At 34.3% G+C, this 25,571-nt stretch overlaps 1 long non-coding RNA gene across 2 annotated transcripts in view; it reads right to left on the bottom strand.

Annotated features, from left to right (window-relative positions):
- LOC309644620 overlaps positions 1–23,564 on the bottom strand; it is a 44,950-nt gene extending 21,386 nt beyond the window's left edge. For both annotated transcript variants that reach the window (XR_014254523.1, XR_014254524.1), the window contains exon 1: positions 20,022–23,564. This is a non-coding gene — a long non-coding RNA (uncharacterized lncRNA). The remainder of the gene's footprint in view (positions 1–20,021) is intronic.
- Between the last annotated feature and the right edge of the window lie 2,007 nt (positions 23,565–25,571).

Here is a 25,571-nt window from a genome sequence, read left to right as displayed (position 1 = left end):
AATCTTCCCGATGCTGCCTCTGACAGTTCTATCCTTATTGTATATTGTACACTCTTCATTCTGATATACGTGAAGAAAGGAAAGAAAAGATGGGAGAAAAAGAGATTTGCAGGGGAAAAGAACATATAATAATTATAATAATGAAAGGTGGGTATCTCCTGTAGGGATTATCACACAATGAAAAATGTTCTTCAGTCTATGGAAAAGGGGATATAAATGCCTCCAAAATATAAGTGGAATAGATTCTTGATGGATTGGGATAGACTTGCAGTTACCTACACTTTTTTTTTTTAAAGAATTCTATTTTTCAAATAAAACCTAATGAATAAAATGGATGATACAAGTAAAAAATAAATAAATAAAATCAGCTTAATATGGAGGAAACACAATTATAAAAACTAAAAGAAGAGAGTAGAGATTTACCTTCCCTGAACTTGCTCAAGCCGGTCAGTTCATACTGATAGAATTTTTCCATCCAATTCTGATTTTACTTTTCTTAACTAGATGTAACTTAATGCCATCTTTAAAGGAGATATCTGTGTTTTACTACTTTTTTCAATGTGGTTATTATCAGTCATTACAACAGTCTTAACTGTGTGGCAGTCTAAATGAAATGTGAGACAGAGTAATTAATCATATTTACCATATTTCTTTAGCTATCATATTATTATTACTATTATTATTTTACTTTTATACTGCACAATCTATAGAATATTGGTAGTTTAAGTCAACCCTGCAGAGTTTAATTTTATCTGATGTAAGAAATTAGAACTTTGAGGATGAGCAGTATGTTTGTTTTCACTTTTACATGATTTTGAATATCAATCAAAATGGAAAAACCATTTGTGATATATTTGTAGATAATCCATTCCCAAATTAATGAGGTAAATGTATTAGTCACAGATAATGTAATTATGACCCAGAAATTAATGTAAATCATCTTCCAGGCAGGATGAGTGAATGACTCTTTGTAAGTTAGAGAAATGAAGGAGAAAAAAAAAATGTTAGGTCTTTAGAGAAGGGTTTGCCATGCAAATAAAATGTTTTAATTATTTTTTCAGTAGGTCCATTATGTCTGAGCAGATAATTTCATAATATCCAAAGATATAGCCACATACATATTTTAGATTTTGCAGAAATGCTTGTAGGATTTCTTAGGCCTATATTTTAGGTCCACAACTCAGGCAATGTGGCAGGTAAGGGAACTACAGAATTCAGTGGGAAAAAATAAATAAACAAAAATTGTCTTACTACTTCAGCTTCAATGAAAGAGGTAAAGACTTTACAGAAGTTTGAGGTTTGAGTAGCCAAAAAAAAAAAAAAAGCCTATAAATTCCATTTGCCTAGTTAATATTTGTTTTATTTTTACAATTAAATTATTTTTAGAATCATATTTCACTAGAAATGGGAATAAATTAAAATGTCCACAAAGAAGATTATAGACAAATATTGTTAGAAATTATAAATATAGTTGGCATAAGTTTATAAAAACTTAGACTAAGAAAAAAAAGGGTAAAAAAAGGAGTGATGTTATAAAGTCATCGGTTGTATTATGAAATAAAAAAGATAGGCTCATATGTACAACTAAAAGACAACAGAGCTAAGGCAGTTCCACGAGAGGACAATTCTAACAGATTTCATTTTAAGTATATAGTATTTGGCATGATAGGGCATTGAGGTAGATATATATATACGTATATATATATATATATATACACACACACATATATAGTAAATTGTTAGATAATTGGGCTCAGGGGAGACATGAGATTTATATCTATATATTCATCTGTCTGTATCCTTGTATCTTCACATGTATCCTCACATACACACAAATAACATAAATGACATATCCACGTATCCATGTATATATGAGAATATATGTGCATGCATATATGAACATCCAAGAATGTGCATGTAGACTTAAGTCTATGGATATGTGTATGGTTGCATGTTTAGTAGGTCACATGAATAGAAATAAAAATGAAGCTACAAGATTTGTTGTAATCTGAAAAAGAAATGTAGACTAAGACACAGAGTGCTGAAGACTGCCTTGAAACATATTCATATTTGAGGAGTGTGATGGACAAATGGAATAAGAGAAGAGGTGATTGATGATGCAGAAGGAAAGTTAGCGTAGTGTAGCAGTCTGTTCTCACGGAAGCCGAAGGATGAGAAATTTTCAAAAAGCCTAAACGTGTTCAAATAGCAGCTCAATGCGGCCTTCATCACTGGGGTTAGAGTAGTAGACTATTGAGAGTCAAATGACAGAGCGTGAAGGGACAGGGACGGTGAGAAACGGAGGTAGCTGGTATGGATTACTCAGTTTAAAAGTTTGCCGGTGAAATAGCAAGTAAAAAATTGTCTTTAAATTTTGTCCTCAATTTTTTGTGTTTATAATATCTTATGATTTATGGTTCAGCAGAAATATTATAAACTTTTGAGAGTATTCACTAATCTGAGACTTCAAAAAAAAATTCTTGAACGATATGCACAGAAGTTAGGAGCTATAGTCTAGCTTGACTTTGTCATGCATTTTGTTGCCAGTGTGGCTGTAGATAGTTCACAACCATCTCAAGGCTCAGGATACTCATGTGCTAAATGTTAAATAGGTCCTACTTTATTGCAGAATATTTATAAAAGTTAATTCCATAGATGAAGTTGAACATTAAAATGAACTGCATTGATAACAAAGAAATAAATATGTCAAGTAGAGTCTGCAATTTCAGGAATTAGTGCAAAAGTAAGGAAAAGACATGGATAAAGGGGGGGTATCCTTAAGTTTAGGGAAGGTATGCCTTAATTATAGGCAAGCAAGAAAGAAACTGTGATGTGGAAAAATTACTACTTCGAGGTCTGAATGGAATTTAACTGCTTTAGGTCATAGAGAAAGCAAGAAGAGGTGATATCTGCAGCATACTTTAAGAATTAAAACAACTTTCATTTTATTAATTTATGTTATTTGCTTTGGAAAAATATATCTGGAAAATATAGGCAGTGTCTAGAGAAAAACAGTGAATTAGATTCTGTGGGAGTAAGACAGTTTCAAGTTATTTAATCTTGGATTTCCAGTGTTACATAAATGCAAAATAAAACAGGTGGTGCAAAACTTTATCTAGGTCATGCTCCTCTGTTGTTTTAAATCATTTCTATTGAATTAGGCTGGCTGATACATATAGTGCATGCCTGTTTACATTGTTTTAAAACATGCTTAGAGTTGGGTGGAATTCCTGAAATTTAAGAGAACAATGAAGTCAGGGATAATGATGCTTCTTTCGAAACAAGAATAAACGTGAAATACCCGTTTGTTAATGGATATTTATATACTTAATGCAGAGATATATTTATTAGAAGGTTCTAATAATTGTGCACTTTCATATTAGTGAAAGGGAGGCATAAGACATTCTCATAATGATTCAGCATGGAGCTAATGGAGAATATCCCTTTAATCATGAGCTTATGCATCTCCTCCTACTCATCCAGTGCAAGAAGTGCTGATAAGCAGTAAAATGGACAGGTTTAAATTTCAGACTTGTCTGCATTTTGGAAATATTAATTGTTAGGAATTAAAGATAGAAAACAAGGAAGAAAAATTTTAAAAGTGACTTGTTAATTGGTGAACTGAGTGTACACTTTGCTAATCATGACCGCATTGCCTTTTTTAAAAAAGGAATTATTATTAAATTGTTCATTTAAACTCAGTCAATATTTGTTAACTAAGCATATATCTATTTCTGTATCTCTGTACCTACCTATAAGTCTTTATCTTCATCTATATCAACCAACATTTATTGTTTGTTGTACCCAATTTTAAAATGGCATTTTTCACAGAACTAGTACAAATTATTTTAAAATTTGTATGGAAATACAAAGGACCCCAAATAGTGAAAACAATCTTGAGAAAGAAGAATAGAGCTGGAGGAATCATGCTTCCTGACTTCAGACTATACTGCAAAGCTACAGTAATCAAAACAGTATGGTATTGGCACAAAAACAGACACATAGATCGATGGAACAGGATAAAGAGCCCAGAAATAAACCCACACACCTATGGTCAATTAATCTATGACAAAGGAGGCAAGAATATAGTCTCTTCAATAAGTGGTGCTGGGAAAACTGAACAGCTACATGTAAAACAATGAAATTAGAACATTCTCTAACAACATATACAAAAATAAACTCAAAATGGATCAAAAATCTAAATGTAAGACCAGAAACCATAAAACTCCTAGAGTAAAACATAGGCAGAACACGCTTCAACATAAATCGTAGCAATTTTTTTGGATCCGTCTCTTAAAGTAAAGGAAAGAAAAGCAAAAATAAACAAACGGGACCTAATTAAACTTAAAAGCTTTTGCACATCAAAGGAAACCACTGGACAAAATGAAAAGATAAACTACTGAATGGGAGAAGATATTTGCAAATTATATGACTGGTAAGGGATTAATATCCAACATATATAAACAGTTCATACAAGTCGACATCAAGAAAACAAACAGTGTGATTAAAAAATGGACAGAAGAACTGAAGAGACATTTTTCCAAAGAGGAAATGTGGATGGCCAACAGGCACATGAAAGGATGCTCAACATTGCTAATCATCAGGGAAATGCAAATTAAAACCAAGATAAGATATCACCTCACACCTGTCAGAGTGGCTATTATCAAAAAGATCACAAATAACAAATGTTGGTGAGGATATGGAGAAAAGGGGACACTCCTACATTGTCAGTGGGAATGTAAATTGGTGCAGCTACTGTGGAAAACAATTTGGAGGTTTCTCAAAACACTAAAAATAGAACTACTGTAAGACCCAGCAATTCCACTCTTGGATATATATCCCGAAAAACCCAAATCACTAACTAGAAAAGATACAGGCACCCCAATGTTCATAGCAGCATTATTTACAATTGTCAAGGTATGGAAGCAACCTTAAGTGTCCATCAACAGATGAATGGCTGAAGAAGATGTGGTATATATATGCAATGGAATAATACCCAGCCATAAAAAAGAATGAAATTATGCCATTTGCAGCAACATGGATGGACTTGGAGGGCATTATGCTAAGTAAAATAGGTCAGACAGAGAAAGACAAATATTGTATGATGTCACTTACATGTGGAATCTAAAAAATACCACAAATTAGTGAATATAACAAAAAAGAAATAGACTCCCAGATATAGAGAATGAACTAGTGGTTACCAGTGGGAGAAGGTGGGGGAGGGGCAATATAGGGATGGGGGAGTGGGAGGTACAAACTATTGGGTTTAACTTAGGCTCAGAGTTGTATTGTATATCCTGGGGAATATAGCCAATATTTTGTAATAACTGCAGTATAACCAAAATTTTTTAAAATGTGGTTTTTTTTTTTTTCTCAATGGATTCTATTTTTCCCTATGTAGACCTTTTTTCAGCTGATGTTATGTTGAGATATTTCAACTGAGGGAGATACTTAACTTTTATATATAACAGACTGGAAGGAGCAACTCAATTTAGCACATTGATTTTTACTTAGATGGGCTCCTTTTCACATGTCTTTTAATTTAAGGCCAATTTTGTAAAGGATTTATGTTGAATTTTGTTAGCTCACCATGTGTCATGTAATAAAGGTACATATTAATAAATTTACCTTGATGCTTTTTATTCTGCTTATGACATAATTTCTTTTTATTATAAAACCTATTGGTTCTCATCCTAAAATTAGAAGTCTTACTAGAACCCAGAAGGATAATATTCTGTTTATCTTATTTATCATATTTTCAACTAGTCATAGAAAGTCAATTGTATTTATTATTGTATCAATTGTATTAGTGTATCATTCAATGTTACTGGGTTTAAGTTTTTGACTCTGTTACTCCTACATATTGATTATGAATATATCAAATGAAGTCCTACTAGTCTTAGTATTAAATTTTTATTAAAATGTGTCAGTTTTAAGAATAGGTTTTATGACAAATTAAAAGGAAGTCTATTTTAAACTATATCCCCTTATCTCCATTTATTACACAAAATTAATTCACAAAAAAATTGTTGAGTTCTGTAAGGCAAAATGATAAATCATGAAATGCACCACACCTCTTAAAATTTCTCACAGTTACAAAATTGCCAAATCGGTGGAATAGCTATTCACTCTGATTTGTAATACACTTAACAAACATTATGTGCCCATAGATGAAATAATATTTTTTGCAGATGTTTGGGGTTCTGGAAGAGGGGAATAAATTTAAAGAGGGTGAGAGAGGTAATTGTGACATATTCTTAACTGATTCATGTAAGTTGGGTATGGGAATGGCATTTGGGTAATCCCTTAGCATATTTTAGCATGTAAATTTTTATGAATTACCACTCAGAGTCATTGCTTGTTCCTTAGGTTAAGCAACTTCTTAGATGGGACCAGTAGGTAGTTGGTTCATCTTCTGTCCATTATTTTTTTATTTGAAAGGCTGATGCTTTCATGAAAAAAATCTATTTCATATTGTTCTAGAAAGTGAGTTTGTCCAAGGTGTTAATTCTGGATGGTGCTGATTTAAAATATTATCTCCTTTTGTGGCAAAAGAGACAGTAGTTTTAATAGTTGTACAAGGTGCATGAAGGGGTGTGATTTTTTTTTTAATTAAACAAAATTTTTTTTTAACATCTTTGTTGGAGTATAATTGTTTTACAATGATGTGTTAATTTCTGCTTTATAACAAAGTGAATCAGCTATACATATCTCCCTGTGCTATGCGGCTGCTTCCTAGCTATCTATTTTACATTTGGTAGTATATATAAGTCCATGCCACTCTCTTACTTCGTCCCAGCTTACCCTTCCCCCTCCCCATGTCCTCAAGTCCATTCTCTATGTCTGTGTCTTTATTCCTGTCCTGCCCCTAGGTTCTTCAGAACCTTTTTTTTTTTTTTTTGGATTCCATATATATCGATAAAAAAGATGTGGCACATATATACAATGGAATATTACTCAGCCTTAAAAAGAAACGAAATTGAGTTATTTGTAGTGAGGTGGATAGACCTAGAGTCTGTCATACAGAGTGAAGTAAGTCAGAAAGAGGAAAACAAATACCGTATGCTAACACATATACATAGGGATGTGATTTTTGATATAGAAAATATACTGTCTATATCCAATGTCAATAAGTAACATAGTTTTGTTGCACATTACAAGTAATTTTTTCCATGAACCCCTTATTTTCTTCTATTTAACACTCTATATTTCTCTTTCTTCATAGCCATGTTTCTTCAGTCTGTTTGCTGTTTCCAGTTTATGTCTCACTCAAATTTCTACCAATTGCATTCTGCCTTCTAGCACAATCATTCCACTAAAACCCCTCTCTCTGAAGTACCAACAATTTCCTTATTGCCAAATCCAATGGAAAACCTTTCATTGTCCAATTTTGAGGTGTTAATTTATATTGAGTTTTTTTTTTGGCTCCCTGTGTTTAAAAAAATTTCCTTCCATACCTTTAAGATGGCAGCGTATCCTGAGATAATACCCTCAGGGAAGAGTCTGTGACATCGTAGAAAAGAAAAATACAGACTTTGCCTCCAAAGTCTTATTTTAGAAATGTGAACGACATAAGAAAATGGATCCATGGCTTAGATAGCATGCTTTGGAGAAGTTCCTGTGAAAGATTTTGCCTCAGTTTTGCAGAAGGGAAAAGAGAGACAGGTTTGTGGGTCCCAAGAGCCCCTAAAAAAGAAAGAACATGTATCATTTTTTCAGCAATACTTTGGGAGAATCAAGAGCACCGTGAGCAAGAATAATTATTCGGACTGTCTGGATTATTTACCCATCAGTAGCCTTGCAGAATATTCCCACATTCTAAACATGGCCCAAATATAACAGAGAACTCACCATGGGTCATGTGAAAAGGTAAGGCAGGTGTCTCACAGGTACAGTGTATGAACAAAAGATCCCTCACAGGTGGTGGCAACCTTAACACTAAATCTTGGAAACTAAGACATAATTTTCAGAATTGAAGAAAATGACTGAGATTGAGAGTTATGCCAATCTAATCCAATTATGAGTTCCCCACCAAAAGGAAAGTTTGTAGAAAATCTTTCTTGCACTTCTTAGGTGTTATGGACTGAATGTTTGTGCCTACCCCTGTCCCCTGCAAATGTATGTATTGAAGCCCTAACCCCGCAAATGACGTTGTTTGATATTTTTCTTGCAGTAGATTATTATATCTTCATATTCAACTGAGTCCTTGCAATAGACTCATGTATTCAAGCTAAAAAATGAACTTAATTCTGTCATGTGGTCTTAGCTTTAACTTGTACCTCTTTAAAAACATTTTTACTACGTAGACTTAAGAAAATAATATATGCTTATTTTAGAAAATGTGGAAAATAAATAAAAATAAAGGTTTTGATGACTTTTTACTAAAATTTTGAGTATTTCATTCCAGATTTTTAAAAACTACACCCATTGCTATTAACATAAGTGTAAAATGAATAATAGCTAGCATTTGATAAACATTTACTATGTGGCACACTCCTTTAAGAGCTCTACTTGTGTGGATTCAGTGGATACTCACGATGGTATGAAGGAGATTCTCTTACTATATCTATTTGTCTAGGATAGAGTCCTAGGAATAGAAATCTTTGGAGTAAAAAATTGATACATTTCATAACTCAGTTTGTGCTGTCAGATTGTACTGTAGAATATTGGATTGATTTATGCCTCCTCCAGGATTATGTGAAAGTGTCTTTTTACTCAACTTGTGCCAACAATGGTTTTTATTATTATTTTTTAATCACTGAAAATATATGTGTCTGGTAGGTTAGGAGCTTCATATCATTTTGGGGTGGATGGTATGCTGTTCTGCACATCTATATCACATGACGGGGATCTGAAAATAAAGATGCTTTGTTCATAATTCTTTTAGTGTGTTCTCTAGCGGTAGGCACTATTATAGTCCTTTATTTCCTTGTTCTCTAATTAAACAGAAATAAGTCATGGCAACCTCGGCTCTTTCTTGCTGTTAAAATACTTTTCTAGTTTTTATAAAAGGTCTACATAATTTTGATATTTGTGCAATCTATTATTCCTGGAAATGGAGAAAGGAGTTAAGCTATGACATTGGTGACAAAATATCAGGAGTTGCCATATTTAGATGAAAAGTTTTCGATACTACTTGAATGGTGCAAACCATCACAAGTCAAGGATATCTTCAGCTTCTCCTATTATAAACAGGAGTCATCCTTCATTCTTCCCTCTCCCTCCCCACCCTATCCTCATTCAGTCCATCATCAACTCCTATCAGCGTGGTCATCACAACATATCCCAAATCTGTCTACTTCTCTCCATTTCCTCTGCTGTCACTCTCAGTCGAGTCAAAGTCACCTCTTGCTTAGACTACTTGTCTACCCTCAAAGTCTAATTTTCTATTTTTAGAAATTTTTTACAGCAACCATGATTATTGTAGGTCATTTTACCTTCTCAAATGATTCGTGGCCCCTCCCTGTAAAGGATTATGTATACTTGCTTAGAGGATTATGTATACTTGCTTAGACTTGCTTAGACTATACCGCTTACCCTCAAAGTCTAATTTTCTATTTTTAGAAATTTTTTACAGCAACCATGATTACTGTAGGTCATTTTACCTTCTCAAATTATTCGTGGCCCCTCCCTGTAAAGGATTATGTATACTTCCTTGCCCCACTCTTTAGACTCTGCCATATGAGTTGCTTTGCCTATTAGAATGCGAGTGAAAGTGATGTCTGTCACCTCTGAGACAGAACTTTTAAGGACATCATGTGGTGGTACCATTGCTAATTTTCTTTTCCCGCTAGAACAATGAGGCCCTAGACAGGGCTTGTTTCTTCCGTCTGGATCTCAGAGTAAAGTAGATAAGTGGTGTGGACCCACAGCAGACTGTAACATAAATTCTGTGGTTTTATGCAGCAGCTCACCTAAGTTTCAAAATATAAAACAAATACTGTTGCTTTCCCGTTTCAACCCTGGAAAGGTTTCTTATCACATTTAGGGCCGACTGAAAACTCCTCGCCATGGCCTTTAAGGCTCTCTATTATATAGACCCGGCCTACTCCCAGAGTTCATCTTACACAGTTCCTTTTACAGTTCCTTGTTCAGGCACAATGACATTCATCACAATTCCAGAACCAACAATCTTATTCCTGCCTTATGGCCTCTGGAAGAGGTGTTCTCATCTCACAATGGTGCTCTTCCCTCATGTGTGTCACTCTCTGTTAGTTCATCCCATTTTGTTTCCTTCACAGCATTCTTTATTATCTGGATGTCTTTGGCTAATTGATTATTTTCTCTCTCCTCCCTCTAGAATCTAGAAGCAGGGGCTTAATGCATCCTGTATCCCTCCTGCCTAGAATGAGACTTGCCCTGCAGGAGGTACTAAACAAACATACTTTAAATGGGAAAATGAATCTGATTCCCTTTGCCAAGTGAAGTTTGGTCCTAATAAAAATGCTATTTCCCACCTCTCAGCTTTTCCCATAGCATTTTCTTTTCACTGAATGTATTTCAACATGTCTTAAATTAGAAAATATTACCCACTAAAAAAACCAAACCAAACGAAAAAACTCTTGAGTGTTTCTATAACACGGTGGCCATGACTTTATTTCAGCGCATTCTCTTATGCACTAAAATTGTTCTTATGGTTCCCCCACTGGGTATATATTTGTTCAGGGACAATGAGAGCACAGTGCGATGGTGAACTGCTCAGGAACTGAAGCCAGAGGCTCAGGTTCAACTCTTGGCTCTGCTGTGTATCAGGCCATGTGCCCTTGGGAACTGCCCTGAATCCCTTTGAGCCTCAGTTCCCCCATCTGTGAAATTTAATTTGGGCAGTGACAGCCTGTACCTTACAGACCACTATGAAGATTAAAAGAGTTAATATGTGCAAAATGTTTTCAACAGGGCTTTCATGGAGTAAATGTTACATAAGTCTGGGTAAATAAAAAAATTATGTCGTATTCATTTTATTTCCTCAGTCCCCGGAACTTCACTGCTGAATAAATGCTTTTTGAAATAAATTGAACCAAGTTTCCATTTTTATGTCTTAGGCAGAAACTTTGACTTCCCTAGTGATAAATTTATTGTGTTTCCATTCAAATGTCAGTGATCCACAGCGTACTACAAGGAGTGTTGAACTAGGAAGAGATAGTGAGAATTTGATTTTTATATACTGTTTTTGGAGGTAGACCTGATACGACATGCTAAGAAACAGAGTATGAGGTGTGAGAGAAAGAGAAATATCAGAGGTGACAGAGTCTTCTATCCCAGGTATTTGGGGTATGATGCTTTCTACTGAAAAGGTGAAATCTTGGGGCTAGAAGGTTTGAGGGATGAAGAAAAAATACAATTCTGTTTTGGCAATATCAGCTCTGAGTTATGTATTTGACTTCCATGTGCAGTTATTGAAGGCTTTTGTGTACTGTTGCATATAAACTCTTGGGCTCAACAGAAAGGTTAGGACACTAAAATCCATGAGACACGAGATCATCTTGGAAGAAAGAGTAAATACAGATGAGCTCTGGGTGAATTTCTGAGCTCTCACGCATTTATATACTTAAAGGCCAAGTGGAGAAGGTGGAAGGGTCGTTGCTTCTTAAAAAAGAATCGCCAGAGATGTTTGGGGAGTGAGTGTTAAAAAGTTATATATGAATTTGCTATCACTTTCAAGGAGTTAATAGTCTAAAATGGAGCTTGCCTCCACATCACAAATATTTTGAGAATATATAAGATCTAAGCTTTGCAAATAGTGCTAAATTGTCAACTAAATTCTTTCATGTTCCTCCCTCATTAGTATTCAACCATAGAGTTTTCCAAGTAGAGAAAGTTCTTGAAATTATTCACATGCATTTTAATTGAGGAAGTATTTTCAGATGTTTCAAAAGTTCCACATTTTGTGAGAGTATACAACATTAGTTTTCTGTGAGCAATTAAATCAGAGCAATAACAATTATCTTTCTGTACAATTAAAAAATCTCTATTTCGAGAAAAAAGCCCTGGGTGCTGCATGCTCCTTGCTTGTTTTCCAGGCCATTACTTTCCATTTTTATAGCTTTTAGTGCTCTTATTTTTAGCTAAAATTGTGTCATGTCTATCAAGTGTAATTTCCATATCTTTAACTTCCCACTTCTGTAATCAGTCTCCTGTGAATTTTTCAATTTCAATTGAGGTCACTGTGGTCTGGATCACATCCAATTTACTACAAATGTCTCTGGCATCCTTTCCATGTAAGTCTGACATGTCGTATACACCTGTTCTTTGCCATCTTAGGAAAAAAGCAGATCTTAAGTGTTGAAATGTCTGTAATTTTTCTTTTGGATTTGCAAAATTTGGATGACAAATTTAAAATTATGAATGATCCAGTTTACTCTTTTCTTATTTTTGCATGTTTTACTTCTCCATACTAATGATGTCATAAATACATAATAGAACATGTGTCAGGGTCTGTAGACAAAGAAAAATTAGTTGCTTAAAAAAATAATTATATTCCCTTTTATATATTGTTGTGACATGAATCAATTCTTACAATTAAGGACTGTAGGTATCAGCCCTCATCCAATTCTGAATACCCTTACAAACCTCGTATAAAATCTCAAAATTAATAGAAGCAGAAGCATTAGAAGCATTTTGTTATTTTTCTCAAAGAGACAAAGTGTAAGATGTTTAATATTTTTGAATGCTTTTTTCGAAATTGTAGTTACAGAGGCAATTAAACCTGCCTAAATTAAGCAATCCTGTCTCTTGGAAGGTTATTATGTCAAATAGAAAATCTCTTAAGTCAATTTATGAAGGATTAGATACCTGGAGGGAATATTTTATACTGTTAAATTAGCTTTCTCACAGGAGCTAGAGGAAAGTCAGATGAATGTCTTTTTATTTATAAATTGAAATCTCTAAACTGGATTTCATTTCTCTTATTAACCAACAGCAATTCTGATGTGCAAAGATTTTATAGACAATTAAGAAGCAGTGCTAAGAGAAATAAGTATGAAACTTAACATCTCACAAACTTTAAGATACTGAGTTTATGCTAAACATATACAATTTAGTGGGAAACTAAATGACTACCAGACGCCTCTAAAATAGGGATCTGGTGTCCACAGATTGTAAATTGTCAGATGTTATTTTGGGATTGTATTCTCCAAGATTATTTTTAAAATGAGAATACAGTTGGCAATGTAGCATTTTTAAGAGACAACTTATTATTTAGGGATTTTAACCTATAGGTAGATTTTGAAATCTGTCTAGGCCACAATGAAGATAAAGGAAACAACTGTAACATGAAAGGAAGTATCTCAATTTGGCTCACTATTGTCTCTCCAGTACTAACACAGAATCCAGCACATTGAAAACATACAAAATATATTTGTTGAATGAAGAGAAAAGCACACACACACACTCACTCTCACACTCATACATGTACTCACTTCATATAATCATTCTTTCTCTACAGAGTTGTCCCAAAGACCCCAAGCTGGCTTCCACAATACTTTGATCAGCAGAGCTAATCATGCTCCTATAGAGACCCTGTCCCTGTCCTTCCTCACTTACCAGAAAGTCCAGCCATAACACTACGGAATGCCAGAGAGACCAGTCCCAAGTAGAATTGGAATCCATTATCTATTGAAACAACAGTCAGGCTTAGGATGATGCCAGTTAACCTAATCACAAGAAGTCCAAGTTTCCCAGGTCATTTCTGATCACCAGGACTCTTACCCTCATATTCAAGCTGTCCTGATTGTACATCCTTTTCTAGACTCTCAACACTTCCAATGTGCTCTCTAGAAACTCAAATTTCCTTGTAACCTTAAGTTCTTCTTTGAAAAATCCCTTCACTTCCCATGAATTACCTAGCCTACAGTTTGTAGAGACTCCCCTTGCTTATCATCACCCCCCAGGCCATTGTGACCACCTACTTCCTAGCAAGTTCCTGCTACCCTGATACTCGCACCACCATGTCTATCTCCAACTACCATTTCACTAAAGTCATCCATAGTTCTTTGACTCTATATCTGTATTCCCTTCTCTACTTTATTTCTTGCATCCATTTAAATCAGGACTTCAGACATTGCCAAATCCAAAGTTCTATATTCAGTCCACAACCTACTCCACCCTCAAAACTATCTCATTCAGTCAATCACTCTCTCATTCTTGAAATTTTTTCTTCACTTTGTCATGGAGACCACACACTCCTGTTTTTCTCCAACTTCACTTTCTTTCCTGAGTTTTAATGTCTTTATCATTTTACACTCTAAATATTATGATGTCTCATGACTTAGACCATGGACTTCATGTCTGTTCTCTAAGTCATGTCATGGAGTCCCATACTTTTAAATTCAATTTAAAGATTAATGACTCCTAAATTTGTATCTCAAGTCACATCTTTTTCCCTGAGGTCCACATTCATATATCCAATATCAAACTTGATATCTCCATTGGTTGTCTAACAAGTGTCTTGAACTCAATAGATGCAACTATAGTTTTTTGAATCCTGAACCCCGCTACTCCCCATCTTAAGGAAGGACATCACCATTCACCCACTTGCCCAGGGAAAGGACCTTAGAGACTTTCTTGTATTCCCTTTTTAAAAAATTTTTTAAATTTTATATTGGAGTATAGTTGATTTACAGTGTTCTGTTAGTTTCAGGTGTACAGCAAAGTGATTCAGTTATACATGTACATGTATCTATTCTTTTTCAAATTCTTTTCCCGTTTAAGTTATTACATAATGTTGAGTAGAATTCCCTGTGCTGTAAAGTAGGTTCTTGTTGATTATCTATTTTATATATAGTAGTGTGTATATGTTCATCCCAAACTCCTAATTTAAGCCTCCCCCCCACCACCTTTCCTTTTTGGTAACCATAAGTTTGTTTTCTAAGTCTGAGTCTATTTCTGTTTTGTAAATAAGTTCATTTGTATCTTTTTTTTTTTTTAGTCTCCCTGTGTAAGTGATATCATATAATATTTGTCCTTCTCTGTCTGACTTACTTCACTTAGTATTTATGGTAATCTCTAGGTCCATCCATGCTGCTGCAAATGACATTATTTCATTCTTTTTTTATGGCTGAGTAATATTCCATTGTATATATGTACCACATCTTCTTTATCCATTCCTCTGTCGATAGACATTTAGGTTGCTTCCATGTCTCGGCTATTGTAAATAGTGCTGCATTGAACATTACAGTGCATGTATCTTTTCTAATTATGGTTTTTTCTGGATATATGCCCAGAAGTGGGATTGCTGGATCATATGGTAGCTCTATTTTTAGTTTTTTAAGGAACCTCCATACTGTTATCCATAGTGGCTGTACCTATTTACATTCCTACCAACAGTATAAGAGGGTTCCCTTTTCTCCACACCCTCTGCAGCATTTATTGTTTGTAGACTTTTTATTGATGGCCATTCTGCCTCGTGTGAGGTGATACCTCATTGTAGATTTGATTTGCATTTCTCCAATAATTAGCAATGTTGAACATCTTTTCACATGCCTGTTGGCCATCTGTCTTCTTTGGAGAAATGCCAAATTTAGATCCTCTGCCCTTTCTAGATTAGGTTGCTTGTTTTTTTGATATTGAGCTGCATGCGCTGTTTGTATATTTTGGAGATTAATCCCTTGTCAGTTGCATCATTTGCAAATATTTTCTCCCATTCTCTGGGTTGTCTTTTTGTTTATGGTTTCCTTTGCTTTGCAAAAGCTTTTAAGTTTAATTAGGTCCCATTTGTTTATTTTTGTTTTTATTTCCATTACTCTAGGAGATGAGTCCAAAAAGATTGCTACAATTTATGTCAAAGAGTGTTCTGCCTATGATTTCCTCTAATAGTTTTATAGTATCCATTCTTACATTCGGATCTTCAATCCATTTTAGGTTTATTTTTGTGTATGGTGATAGAGAATGTTCTAATTTCTTTCTTTTACATGTATCCTTTCTTTTTCTCATTCCTTACATCTAATCGACCAGAAACTCTTACTCTTTCTTCAAAATATTTCCCAAATCTATTTTCCGCCATTTCCATAGCTCTCATACTGTTTCACATCATTATTATTAATTATTTACACTATTACATAGGCCACTTTACTAGACTCACTGTTCCCATTCTCTCACCCATTTATTTACCATTGAGTAGTCAGAGTAACAATTTAAAAACGTAAGTGGTTGGCCACTTGCCCCAATTTTTTATAATAGAAAACTAAATAGAGTTCTAAATCCTTGTGATGATTAGAAGGTCATATGTAATCTAACCCTGGCTATTTCTTCTATCATGACCTTCAACTTCGTTCCTAGCTTACATTGTTTACCTCTTTGTGGTGTGTCCAGCAAGTCAACCACACTCTTATATCAGGGGCTCTGGAGGCTGCAAATCTTATCCCCAGGTATCTCCACCACTCATTCCCTCAGCTGATTCTCACGTCTGTACCCTTCTTCTCTGAACACTCTAACTAAAATAGTAACACCTATCACCAGGCATAGCTCACTCACTTTTATTTTATTTTTACAATCAATCTCCATGGACCTCATTTGATTTGTTCAGTGTGATAAGCTTAAACCAAGAGCAGTGCCTCACATTAAAGGATTTCAATACTTGTTATAATAATAAGTAAATAAAAATTACATATTTTTCATATAACAGGTAGAAGGATTTTCTCATAGGAATCACATAGTGAATTATTTTTACAGTAAGTGATTTTTTCTTCTGAAGCTTAGTATTTGGCAGGTATTTGTAGGGAGGACTTGAAATAAATCATCTGTAACTTATCTGTTTGGTATCAATATCTAGAAATAATTAGATGAATAAAATACACATTTTAATTTTGAATTGACTGCGCTTGTTAGAAATTAAAACTTAACATTTAAAAATAACTCCGTGTGACTACTCTATACTATATTATTGTTTTATCAAATCATTTTGTAACATGTATACAACCAACATCTCTTGTACTCTGCTGAAACCAAAATGGGTGTAACACTGTTCTGACATGCTTTTGTACTTAGGAGGCTGCACCAAAAGCTATGGACACTAGACATTGTCTTATTTTTTTGTTTTATTTCCAATAAAAACAATACAAAACTGAGACTACTTGTGTAAATTAGAATGCCGGTTACAGACCAGAAGGGGAATGGAATGCTGAAAAGAAATATCTGTCTCACATAGATAACTAGAAAGAAACAGCCACACCGTCACACACAATAGACTTTACAATTGGACCATGAATCCAACAGCCATATGGCAAGTGGCATGTTTTTCACATTGAAAGAGTTTATCTCTGACCATATAATGGTCTTGATATGTGACGCAAGAATAACCACATGCCTTTGTGACCCAGCAAGCAAGCTATTTTAAAGTGTTTAATCTTTGGCTCATGTAGCTTTCTAAGATGCAAATGCAATGAGCTTCCTCACGTTTCCTATTTACATTTTATGACATAATGATGTCTTGTGAAATATCTATGTTTGATTCAGTGCAGTTATTGGAATATCAAGGAATTACTTCTCCCTCTAATGAAGAAAATGATATTTACACCCCTATAAATGAGTATAATAAGAATAATGTGACTATTATTTGAGAATAAAATCAAGTTACCTTTTTGGAGCTAATGGATATTTTAGATTAAAATCATAAAATATAGAACATGTGTCTTGGAAACTTTAGAAAAACATACTTATGTTAGATATTCCAGTAGGGTTGGTTTTCTCCTATCAATACAAGAAAACATCAGTCACTACAAGCTATGTGCTGTCTAGTAGGTGATACTTTTAAACTGCAGGGACTGTTTCTTACTCATCACCTGGCACAGTGGCTAGCTCACAGGAGATACTCGTTACTTGCTGAATAAGCAAGGATCATAAAAGAAGCACACACTATGTGCCCTAAGGAGCTGAGGCAGCCTATCAGAGACAATAAATAGCTCTGAAGAACGGGTACCTCAGTCAGGCAGAAAAGAGTGAAGGCATTTTATATTTTCAATGATGACTACTTGTACAAAGGGCTGATAGATGAAAAAGAAATGGCAGGTATAGGAAATGTTGAGTAATTGGATTTCTCCTTTGGTCCCTTTTCTCTGTCTTCTTCGACCACATCTCTCTCAGTCCATCTGGGGCAAGTTCTCTGCTTTAAGGGCTCATTGCAATTACATTGGCCTCACCTGAATAATCCAAGATACTCTCCCTATTCTAAAGTCCATCTCCTTAATTTCATCTACAAAATCCCTTCACAGATTAGTGTTTGAATAATCAGGGGGGTGGGGGTTTTGGAGAGAAATCTGTCTGCCACACTGAGTTTATATTTTAAAAGTTACGTCCACATTTTTGGTGTGGTAGCTTTTTTTTTTTTTTATTGGCTGCGTTGGGTCTTCGTTGCTGTGCGCGGGCTTTCTCTAGTTGCAGCGAGCGGGGGCTACTCTTCGTTGTGGTGCGCATGCTTCTCGTTGCGGTGGCTTCTCTTGTTGTGGAGCGCGGGCTCTAGGCATGCAGGCTTCAGTAGTTGTGGCTCGTGGGTTCTAGAGCGCAGGCTCAGTAGTTGTGGCGCACGGGCTTAGTTGCTCTGCAGTACGTGGGATCTTCACTCCGTGGCATGTGGGATCTTCCCGGACCAGGGATCAAACCCATGTCCCCTGCCTCGGCAGACGGATTCTTAACCACTGAGCCACCAGGGAAGTCCCATTAGCTTTTAAAGCTAATACAATGAGGAAATGTATTGCAGGACCTGCTAAATTTGAAAATTCAGAGGCAGACATAGTCATCCTATGACTTGCTTTCCGGTGATTTGACATCTTGAATGGCTAGCCAATGCTAAGTCTACAGAATTCCATTGAAGTTATAGTATTTTTGGTGAATTTATGTAGTATGTTCATGAGAAAATAATTTTATTTTCTCCTCCTCCTTGGCCGTTTCTTTCTTCTTTGCCCACCCTCGTCCTGCCCCCTTTCCACTGTTGCTCATCCTCTACAGCCTCCGTCTCCTCATCCTCCTTTCATTCACTCCTCATTCTCTTATTTTTTTCTCCCCCTCCAATCAGTTATTATTTTAGACTATTTTTCTTGGTATTCCTTACACACATATTTTATGTAATTCCCACAAGTATTTTTTTGGTGAGATAGGCATACTTGATATTATTGCTGGCTTCTTAGTCTAAAGAAGTGGAGATAGCGTTTTTACTTATTTTCTAAGCTGACTTTTGTTGTAAATGGAAGAGTAAAGTCTATAATATGGACATCTGCCCTATTACAATATTCTATCCACTATCTGATACTATTCTAATAAGGTTTGGTCTTTGAAGAGTAAAAATAAAAACATGTCAATTATTTATGTTATTAAATCTGTAGACAATAAACTTTACTGATATATATATATACATATCTATGTATGTGTGTGTATGTGTGTATATATATATACATATATAAAAATATAAAACAAAGTGCTGAAAAAGCTTAAAATCTAATTTGCGCAATAAGATATGAGACACAAAATGTGAAGACTATATATTTAAGGGCTAAACGTAATGCTATTAACTTTAAAATACCATAAGAGTTCAGAGAAAGTAAAGATGTGCTGTAGAAGAAAGTGAGTGATCAAATTCATTAAGGTGAGATAGAGCTTGGAGTGTTTGTGGAAAAGAGAAGGGAATTGTAAATACAGCAGATGTTGGGGAAATGGAGAGAAACAGGTTAGAAAGATAAGATGAGATCAGAATATAAATTTCCAATAAGGTTAGAGAGGGATTTGTAAAGTCTCAAATCTCATATCAGCAATTAATTTTGCTTTCTGTCACATTGAATGGTTGAGTTTAAACACATACCATCAACATCTCATGTCTAGTATAGGCATTGTTGTGTCATAAAATAGTATATAACAGTAGCATAAAGGAAAGATTAAAAAAGGGGCTGGTCACATTGTAAACTGAATAAACTTTGAATATCCTCTGACTATATATCCTGAATTGTTCATATTTTAGCTTGTGCCTTAGTCACTTTTCTTTATCAAGTAAGAGCTTAATATTACCCAAAAAAATATGATGCAGAATTTTATCTTACCTGTTTAGATGTCCACGTAAGAGAGAAATCATACTTAAAAAAAATAAAACAACCTGCATTCTGGTGTGGAGGATCCACCTTCAGAGAGAACTAAATTGTCTGTAATATAATAGGTAACAGAAGAGTATGTATCTAAAAATATTCTAACCCTAAATATATCTTCTTACACAATACACTGTGTTTCATCCAATTTGTCTACATAGTATGCTTTTTTTTTTTACCTTTTACTTTCATTTGATTTTACTCTTACTTTTTGCCATATCACCCATAAAGTTTTTTCTTTTTTTTTGAGGTATAATCCACATTTTAAAAATTTGTGGTTTTATGAGATTTCTCAAACATATATAATCATGTAACCCACTGTCCAATTAAGAACTATTAAGTCCAATAGAACATATTCACCAATGTACTTGTTTTATCATTTTTACATTTCTTTTTTTTTTATTTTTTTTTTTTAGCTGTGTTGGGTCTTCGTTTCGTGCGAGGGCTTTCTCTAGTTGCGGCAAGCGGGGGCCACTCTTCATCGTGGTGCGGGGGCCACTTTTCATCGCGGTGCGCGGGCCTCTCACTGTCGTGGCCTCTCCGGTTGCGGAGCACAGGCTCCAGACGCGCAGGCTCAGTAGTTGTGGCTCACGGGCGCAGCTGCTCCGCGGCATGTGGGATCTTCCCAGACCAGGGCTTGAACCCATGTGCCCTGCATTGGCAGGCAGACTCTCAACCACTGCGCCACCAGGGAAGCCCTTAACTTTGTATATTTTGAGCCCTTTTCTTTATATTAATTGATTTATTTATGGCTGTGTTGGGTCTTCGTTTCTGTGCGAGGGCCCTCCCCAGCTGCGGCAAGCGGGGGCCACTCTTCATCGCGGTGCGCGGGCCCCTCACTATCGCGGCCTCTCTTGTTGCGGAGCACAGGCTCCAGACGCGCATGCTCAGTAGTTGTGGCTCACGGGCCCAGTTGCTCCGCGGCCTGTGGGATCTTCCCAGACCAGGGCTCGAACCCGTGTGCCCTGCATTAGCAGGCAGGTTCTCAACCACCATACCACCAGGGAAGCCCTATCATTACATTTCTAATTAGTGGCACTTAGCCTGTTTTCTATCACAATAGGTTAGTTTTGCCTTTTCTAGAAAGTCATCTAAATGATAGCTTACAACGTATGCTCCTTTGCATCTGACTTATTTTGCTCAGTGCAGTATTTTTGAGATTCATTAATGTTCTTTTGTACACCATCCCTTTCTCTTTCCCTTGTATTGATAAGTAGTATTCCATTTTATGAATATACCAAAATTTTATTCATTCTCCTGCTGATAGAGGATATGCTGTTACCAGTTTTTATCTATTAGGGATAAAGCTGTTCTGAACATGCTAATACAAGTCCTTGTGTGGATATATGTTTTCATTTCTTTTGGGCAAATACTTAAAAGTGATTGCTGGGTCCTAGGGTACATATATGTTTAACTTTAAAATAAACTGATCTTACAAAAGGATTGTAACACTTTATTCTCCCACCAGCAGTGTTCAGATATCTGGTTGCCTCATCTCTTCACCAATATTTTGATTTTGTCAGTCTTTCAAAGCTTAACCTTTAGAGTGACTGCAGTGATATTTCATGGTAGTTTTAATTGGCAATTCCTAATGATAACTAATGTTGAGCATATTGTACCTAACCATTTGCCTATCCTTCTATGTGAAGTGTCCATTCCAGTATTTTGCTCCATTTTTAATCAGGTTGTCTTTTTAATTATTGAATTGTAGGAGTTATTTATATATTTTGAATATAATTCCTTTGTCAGACATACAGATATTTCAAGCAATTTATTCAAGTTTCAGATTTTCATTTTTATTTTTTTCAAGAATTAATGGGAATTTTAATTAAAGTTTTTTCCAGTTTAATTGACATATAATTGACATCCAGCTCTCTATAAGTTTAAGGTGTATCCTACACCTTAAAAGTCAGTGATTTCTCTATCCTACCCCAAGCTTGTTTGTGAAACTTTATAATTTTAGCTTTTATGTTTAGATTTATGATAAATCCAGATTAATTTTTGAGTACTGTGTAAGACAGGGTAAATGTTCATTTTTTTCTCCATTCAGTTGATCGATTAAAACCTATCGAACTACGTATACTTTGCCTATTAAATTGCTTTGATGCTTTTATCATAAATCAGTTGACAGAATTGTGTGTGAGTCTATTTATGGATCATATTCTGGTCCATTGATCTATTTGTCTATCTTTATACCATCACCACAATGTCTTGTATACTGTAGTTTTATAGTAATTCTTGAAATCAAGCATGTGATCTTTAGTATCACCATATAATTTTATTCTTTATTGTTTTAATGTACTGAATTATACACACATACACGTAATTCTTTTTTGAAAGTTGAAGCAAACTTGCCTTCTAGAATAAACCCCACTTTTTGATCATTCATGATGTATTATCTTTATATATGGCTGGATTTGATTTGCTAATAATTTATGAAGAATGCTCACATCTATAATCATGAAGGGAATTTGTATATTTGTGTGTGTGTGTGTGTTTGCCCGTGCATGATGTCTTTGTCAGGTTTTGGCACCAGAGTTATGTTGGCCTTATAAAATTTATTAAAAATCTTTCTTCCTTCTCAATTTCCTGAAAGAATTTCATTAAGATTAGTACTATTCCTTCATTAAATGTTTGATAGAATTAATCAGTGAAACCATCTGTGTCTGATGTTTTCTCTGTGTAAAAGCTGTGGTTATGAATACAGTTTATTTTACAGTTTATTTTACAAATATATGTCTATTTAGGTGTTCTTTTTCTTATTTTTATTAAATTGTGTTTTCAAGGAATTAGTCCAGTTTTGGCTTGCTCAATATATTGATATGAAGTTTTTCATAACTTTTCTTTAATATTATTTTAATATTAGTGATATTGTCCTTGAGGTATGTTCTCTCATTCCTGGATGCTTTCATTGTGTTATATTTCCATTTTTCCTCATCAGACTTTCTATGTGTTTATCAATTAAAAAATTGACTTCTGTCTTTGTTGATTTTTTCTACCTTTTTTTCATTGATTTCTGATCTTCATTATTCCCTTCCTTCTACTTATTTTAGGCTTAAGTTGCTCTGTTTTTCTTACATTCTTAATTGGATGCTTAGATAATTGAAATTATGTTTTTCTTCTCAATATTATCATTCTAAACAAAAAGTTTATTTAAATGCAACATTAGCTGCATCTTTTACATTTACATTGCAATTTCATTGTTATTTAGTTCAAAATATTTTCTAATTTCCCTTATTTCTTCTTTGATTCATAGCTGACTTAGAAATGCTTGTGTGTTTTTAAAAATTGGAGGGTTTCAAAATATCTCTTTGTTTATGATTTATAATTGTACTGTGAATTGAGACTTACATTATATGTTTGAATACCTGGGAATTAATGTAATTTCTTATGGTCCACCATATAGTCTTTCTAGCTGAATATTTTCTGTGCATATAAAAATATTCAGTGTTATGAAGTTTTGGGGTATGGAGTCCTGTATATGCCAATTCGATTAAGTTGGTTGATAGTGATGTTCAAATTTTCCATATTATTAATTATTTTTTACTATAGATTGTCTCAATCACTTAGGAAAAAGTATTTAATTTTTCAAATACAGTCATGAATTTGTCTGTTTTACCCTTTTTTTCTGTCAGTTTTTAGTTCATCAATCTTGGAGCTCTGTTATTAGGTTCCTGTAAAATTAAGATTTTTATGTCATCTTCCTGAAGTGATTCTTTGTTCACTATAAAATCTCTGTCTATATATATGTCTGTTAAATATCTTTATCCAGACATCTTTGATAACAATTAATAAATCCACATTGCTTTCTTATGCTTACTGTTTGCATGCTATATATATTTTGTGCTTTTCCTTTAATGTTTGTATATGTATAACACATCTATTTTAAATAGTTTGTAGTTGTATTTTGCTTTTCCATTCAATCTGACCATCTCTGTCTAATTGTAATGTTTAGTTCCTTTACATTTAATGAAATTATAGAAAATTTGGGGCTTACATCTACCATCTTGCCATTTGTTTCCTATATTTCTCATTATTTTTATGTTCTTATTTTACTCTTTTGCTTTCTTCTTTTGTATTAATCAAATTTATATTTTTATTTTAGTATTCAATTTCATTTGCCATGGACTTTGTAAGTCATAACTTTTTGTTTTATTATTCTACTGGTTGTTGTAGGAATTGCAATTTAAATCCTTAACTTATTATAGACTACCACAAATTAATAAAACAAACAAAACAAATGCCTACCACTGTTACTACAGTAATAACTTGAAAATGTGATCAGAATAAGGTATGTAATTGACTTATAAAATCACAATAGGGCTTTTTCCTTTTGATAATATCATATTAATTCTCAAGATGAGAGAAATATGAAATCTGTTTAAAAATTTTAAAAGTAGTTATTTGAAAACATTAGAGAATAGATAATAGTTTATTCCAGAAAGAAGCACAGTTCATTAGTGTGAGCACTACAGTTTATGCTGCCTTTTCCATGCTGGGAATTTGCCAATTTTTCCATGATACACAGAGACTGCATAGATAATAATGACCTAAACTTTGTGGCACGCTTACTGGATTGGAGAATATAAAATAGAATTTAGGGCTATCAGGGAACCCAGGATTGGAAGAACCTATTATAAAGGAAGGAGTTTATGAATTAGAAATAATTAAAATAAAAATAATCAAATTCTCTATTACGAGAGCAAAAAAGGCAAACCGCAATTTGAGACTAGATATCTGGAAAAGGTTTTATGTTAGGAATATAAAATTTACTCTGACAAACCAATAAGAAAGATGAAGACAACCCAGTAGAAACATGGGCACTGGACTTGAAATCATCACTTTGCAAAAGATAATGCCAAGTGTTCAGTAGTGACTAGGAGGGGTCTTGTAGGATGCTACAAATATTCAATGTCTTGTGTTACACTTGTGTATTCAGTCTGTAAAAAGTTATTGACCAGTACAGTCATGATTTGTGTCATTTTCTGAAGCTTTTTTGCACTTCAAAAAAGTGCTGTGAAAACATAAGTATTTTCCAGTTGCTTTGTCAATGGAATGATGTGCCGCACATCGCAGCCCTCATTTTTTTTTTTTTTTTTTTGACTGCAAACTTAGGTAAGAATCAATTGAACTGAATTTTCTGTATCATAATTTTATTTTCTCTTTTAATTATAATCATGAACTCATGGCTTTTTCAGGCCTAATTACGTTCTTTTTTAAAAAAAAATTTATTGAAATATAGTTGGTTTCCAGTGTTGTGTTAATTTCAGGTGTACAGCAGAGTGATTCTGTTATATATATATGTATACATATTCTTTTTTAGATTCTTTTTCCTTATAGGTTATACAAGATATTGAGTATAGTTCCCTGAGCTATACAGTAGGTCCTTGTTGGTTATTTATTTTATATATAGTAGTGTATATATTTTAATCCCAAACTCCTAATTTATCCCTCCCTGCAGTTTTCCCTTTGGTAACCATGTTTGTTTTCTATGTCTGTGAGTCTATT

This window comes from Balaenoptera physalus (genome assembly GCF_965194825.1).
Source record: "Balaenoptera physalus genome assembly, chromosome: 1".
Taxonomy (NCBI): Eukaryota; Metazoa; Chordata; class Mammalia; order Artiodactyla; family Balaenopteridae; genus Balaenoptera; species Balaenoptera physalus.
Note: the sequence above shows the minus strand (reverse complement) of the source record. Positions and strands in the feature narration are given on the sequence as shown.